Raw genomic sequence first — 5,896 nt, forward strand, 5'->3', positions numbered from 1 at the left:
ACAAATCTATGTAAAGCTAAAAAACAAACAACCCTCATAATGGTAAGGATTCTTAATATTTCCTCATGAATGGATTTTTCATAACTGGGTCACTGGATAATTAACTATTGGCCTGAAAAAGCCACTTAACATATTGTGCACCGACATGTACTAAAGCTGAAATAATACATTCCCAAGTTTAAAAACACTTCCTTCTTATGCCTTGTCTCACAACTGCAGAATACTGGAGGGTCTTGTAATTCTTGAATTTTAATCTTTGTACCACAGCTTTACAAATAATCTGGAGTGGGGCGCCTGAGTGGCTCAGTTGTTAAGCATCTGCCTTCGGCTCAGGGCATGATCCCAGGGTCCTGGGATCGAGCCCCGCATCAGGGTCCCTGCTCTGTGGGGAGCCTGCTTCTCCCTCTCCCAGTCCCCCTGCTTGTGTTCCCTCTCTCGCTGTGTCTCTCTCTGTCAAATAAATAAATAAATAAATAAATAAATAAATAAATAAATAAATAAAATCTTTAATAAAAAATAAATAATCTGGAGCTTACAAATACAGCAGGAGAAGGAATCACCTAAACAGAATCACTTGGCTGGGCAGTAGGAGTCTCCAGGATGATCCAAGTATTTATATGCAACTATCATCATGAAAAATGTCAGAGCTCCTTTGGTTCACCCACCATCTAGAATGATGAGTGCTAGTGCCTTCCAATTCAGACACAGCTGTAAGGACATCAACAGGTGTCCTTTTATTTTGTATCTATTGTTGCCTAATGGGGACAAAAATGATTACTGAGCATCTGCCAATTTGATAACATGCTACAATTATCCTAACCGTGTAATACCTATCAGCTTTTTAACAGGGGTGTAAGTGGAATATACCCAGGGAAAAGTAGCTTAAGTCTCTGAGTAGTTTTAGAATATATTTCACTATTTGGGACTTCTCCTTAGAAATCATGGGAAGGGAAAACTGGATTTTTCCACTTTAAGTCAAACGTGGACATACTAAAATACGTATTTGTTTGATTTGAAGGAATCATTTTTTTGGAAAATCAATTAATGTAATCCATCATATCAACATACAAGAGAAAAATCATATGATCATATCAGTAGATACAGAAAAAGCATTCGACAAAAATCTGACACCAATTCATGATAATAAAAAAAAACCTCTCAGTAAACAGGAATAGAAAGGAACTTTCTCAACTTGATAAAGATCATCTATAAAAAAACTGCACTTGACATCATACTTAATGGTGAGAAACACAAAGCTTTCTAAGATCAGGTACAAGGCAAGGGTGTGCCCTCTCACCACTCCTTTTCAACACTGTACTGGAAGTTCTTGCTAATAAAGTCAGGCAAAAAAAGGCACAACGATTGGGAAGAGGACATAAAACTGTCATTGTTCCAAGATGACATGACTGTCTATATAGAAAACTTGAAAGAATAAACATAAAAACTTCTGCTCCCCCTGCTTGTACTTTCTCTCTCTCTCTCTCTCTCTCTCTCTGTCAAATAAATAAATAAATAAAATCTTTAAAATAAATGAAGTTTGCATGGAGAGGCAAAAGACTCAGAATAGCCAATACAATATTGAAAAAGAACAAACTTGGAGGACAAACGCTTCCCAACTTCAAGACTTATGATAAAGCTGCAGTAATCAAAACATTATGGTACTGGCCAAGGGATAAACAAACAGATGACACAGAATAGAGAGGACTGAAGTGGATCACCATCAGTATAGTTAACTGATCTTTGACAAAAGAACCAAAGCAATACAATAGAATTCAGTAAACGTTACTGGAACAACTAGAGATACACATGTAAAAAAAATCTAGACAGTCCATTCACCCTTCACAAAAAATTAACTCAAAATGGATCATGGACCTAAGTGGAAAATGGAAAACTACAAAACTCCTAGAAAATAATGCAGGGAAAAACCGAGACAGCCTTGAATTTGCTGATGCCTTTTAAATATACCAAAGACATGATCCATGAGAAATCACGGATAAGCAAGACTTCCTTAAAATTTGAAACTTCTGCTCTCCAAAAGACAATGTCTAGAGACTGAGAAGACAAGCCACAGACTAGGAAAAAAATATTTGTAAAAGACACGTCTGATAAAAGACTGTTATTAAAATATATAAAGAACCCTTAAGACTCAACAATATGAAAATAACCCAATTAAAATATGGGCCAAAGCTCTTAGGAGACTCCTCACCAGAGAAGCTATACAGATAGCCAACAAGCTATGAAAAGATGCTCCACAGCATATGTCCAACAGGGAAATTCAAACTAAAACAATGAGATACCATCACACACACGTTAGAATGGTCAAAATCCAGAATACTAACAACACCAAATACTAATGAGGATGTGGAGCAAAAGGAACTCTCATTGACTACTGGTGGGAATGCAAAATGGTACAGCCACTTTGGAAGACAGTTTAGCAGTTTCTTTAAAAACTACACATATTCTTACCATAGAGCAATTACATCCCTTGGTATTTACCTAGAAGAAATAAAAATTATGTCCACACAGAAACCTGCACAATGTTTATAGCAGCTTTATTCATAACTGCCAAAACTTGGAAGCAACCAAAATGTCCTTCAGTAAGCAAAAGGATAGATAAACCATGGTACATACAGAGAACAGAATCTTATTCAGTGCTAAAAAGAAGTGAGCTAGCAAGCCATGAAAAAACACAAAGGAAATTTAAACGCATATTACTAAGTGAAAGAAGCCAATCTGAAAGGCTACATATTGTATGATCCAAACTACATGATATTCTGGAAAAGGGAAAACTATGGGACAGTAAAAAGATCAGTGGTTTCCAGGGATTAGGGGTAGAATGATGAACAGGCAGAGCACAAAGGATTTGGGGGTCATGAAAATACCATAATGATGGATACATGTCATTATATATTTTACAAACCCACAAGATGTACAACAACAAGAGTAAAAAATAATGTCAACTATAGACTTTGGGTGATTATGATATGTCAGTGTAGGTTCATCAGTTGTAACAAGGGCATCATTCTGATGGAGGATGGTGATAAGTGGGGAGGTTACGCACGTGTGGGAGCAGGAGATATATGGGAAATCTCTTTACCTTCCTCTCAATTTTGCTGTGAACCTGAAACTGCTCAAAAAGCAGAGTCTTTTTTTTAAAAGATTTTCTTTATTTATTTATTTGAGAGAGAGAGAGAGAGAGTGCATGAGCAGAGGGGAGGGGCAGAGGGACAGGGAGAAGTAGAATTCCTGCTGAGCAGGGAGACCAATGTAGAACTTGATCCCAGGACCCCGGGATCATGACCTGAGCCAAAGGCAAATGCTTAACCAACTGAGCCACCCAGGTGCCCTAAAAACATAGTCTTAATAAAAAAAAATTAAAACAAATTCTCCCATCATTATTGTGGATTTATTTAGTTCTCCTTGTTATCCTGTCAATTTTGGCTTTATGTATTTTAAACATATATTATTAGGTGAACACAGATTTAGATTTTTTTAATCTTCCTCAATAATTGGACTTTTATCCTTATACAATATCCTTCTACATTTTTTCCCCTTAAATTCTACTTTCTCTGGTATTATTATAGTTACACTAGCTTTTGTGTGTGCATGTGCAAAAAGGGGTATTAGTATTTTCATGGTGTTTTTTTTCATCTTTTAACTTTCAAGCTTTCTGTATCTTTATATTTTAGGTGTATCTCTTGTAAACATTGGATAGCTGAGTTCTGTTCTTTTTTCTAGTCTGAGAATGTTTTACTTTAATTGGAGAGTTTAGCCCTTTAAATTTAAGGCAGTTGTGGATATATTTGGGTATAAATATACCATTACATTATTTGATTTGTATTTGTCCCACTAGGTCTGAATTCCTTTTTTTTCCTTTTTTCTTGCTTTTGTTTGAATAGAATGAGATTTTTTTCTGTTACTTTACTCCTCTGTTAGTTTGGTAGTTGTTCATTCTTTGACATTGCTTTAGTAGTTAGCCTATACTTATAACATGTTTTCTTAACTTACTAAATTTAATATAAATTTATGTATTTGCCACTCCTCAGACAATGAGAAAACCATGGGATATTTTCTTCCATTTATTCTACTACTAACTTAAGCTCTATTGTACATTTTAACACGTTTTAAGCCTCATAATACATTATTATTATGGTTTTATACATCTAATATTCATTTAGATTTTTCCACATATTTACCTTTTCCACTGCTCTTAATTTCTTTTTTTTTTAAGATTTTATTTATTTATTTGACAGAGAGAGACAGCGAGAGAGGGAGCACAAGCAGGGGGAGTGGGAGAGGGAGAAGCAGGCCTCCCACTGAGCAGGGAGTCTGTTGCGGGGCTTGATCCCAGGACCCTGGGATCATGACCTGAGCCGAAGGCAGACACCCAATGACTAAGCCACCCAGGCGCCCCTGCTCTTAATTTCTTACTGCATTTTTTTTTGTCTTTTAAGCTTTTATTTAAGGGCAATGATCTATGATGTAGATTTTAGATCTTATTAAGAGCAGCCACGTCCATGGACTGCACATAGTCCTCAAAAGCAGTGATCAGCTCCTCCAGCATATCTGTTCCAACTTTGTCATCTTCCACTACACACTGTATTTGAAGTCTTTTAATTCCATATCCCACTGGAACTAGTTTAGAAGAGCCCAAGACCAAGCCGTCTGCCCAAATGCTTTGGATGCACTCCCCTAGTTTTGCCCTATCTGTCTCATTGTCCCAAGGCTTCACATCTAGTAATATGGAAGACTTGGCAACAAGTGCAGGTTTTTTGGCTTTCTTTGACTCATACTGTGCAAGGCATTCCTCTATTAGCCTCTTCACTTCTTCACTTTCCTCCTCATCATCAGATCCAAAGAGATCAATGTCATCATCATCTTTACTATCTGTAGCTCCACTTCCTGTGGTGTCTTCCACATTAGCAGGGCCATACTTGCCCAAAGCTTTCTTCACTCCTGGAAGGCTGGCCTTTTCCTTTTCGTTAAGACTTGATGTGATTATACCAACAGAGGGCATGATACAAGTCGGCAGGTGGGGGGCCAGAGACTGCTTCAAATACTGCCACATCTGCTTGTGACAGCACATACCCCTCGAGGTAGCTCTTGTCCGCTAGGTAGTCGTTGAGCACCTGGAGGCCGGCGGGACTTTTCAGGTCTCCAAAACCCATGGTGTCGGCTGATCCCAGGACCTGGGCAGCAGCGAAGGAAAAGAGGAGTGGAGGTAGTCGGCACCTAGTGCTAAGAAGAAGAAAAAAGTCTTCTTACTGCATTTTAAACCTTCCTTCTGGGGTTATTTTCCAACCCTCAAAGAAGACCATTTAATACTTCCTTCTGTGTGGGTCCGCTGGTGTCATAATCTCTTGGTATTTGCTTTTCTGAACATGTTCTTATTTTATCTACATTTTTGAAGGACATTTTCACTTAATATAGGAACCTTGATTTGCAGTTAATTTCTTTCTGCACTTTAAATATACCATTCCATTATATTCTGGCTTACTTTTTTTTGTTTGACAAATTAGTTGTCAGTATTATTATTGCTGTTTTTGAAAATCATATAACTCTTTTCTTTGCATGTTTTCGACATTTCCTCACCGGTTTTGGTCTTTGCAAAGTCTGCTATGATGTACCTCAAGGTGGTTTTCTTTATATTTATCTTTATTGGGTTTTTTAGTGCTTCTTGAGTACATGGATTAATGTCTTTCAACAATTTTTTTATAGTTCTCAATATCTCTTCAAATGCTATTTCTGCACCATTATGTATCTTCTCTCCTTCTGGGACTCCAATTACATGTATGTAAGAAATTTTTATTGAATCTCTTCTTCTTATGCTCATTTATGCATTTTCTATTCCTTTGTCTCTTCATGTTTCAGTTCGGATATTTTCTTCTAACCTATG

At 37.1% G+C, this 5,896-nt stretch overlaps 1 pseudogene; it reads right to left on the reverse strand.

The window, feature by feature from the left end:
- Positions 1-4,489: 4,489 nt before the first annotated feature.
- Positions 4,490-5,168, reverse strand: LOC113931269 (annotated as a pseudogene).
- Positions 5,169-5,896: the final 728 nt, after the last annotated feature.

The sequence above is a fragment of the Zalophus californianus genome, chromosome X (genome assembly GCF_009762305.2).
Source record: "Zalophus californianus isolate mZalCal1 chromosome X, mZalCal1.pri.v2, whole genome shotgun sequence".
In the NCBI taxonomy this organism is placed as follows: domain Eukaryota; kingdom Metazoa; phylum Chordata; class Mammalia; order Carnivora; family Otariidae; genus Zalophus; species Zalophus californianus.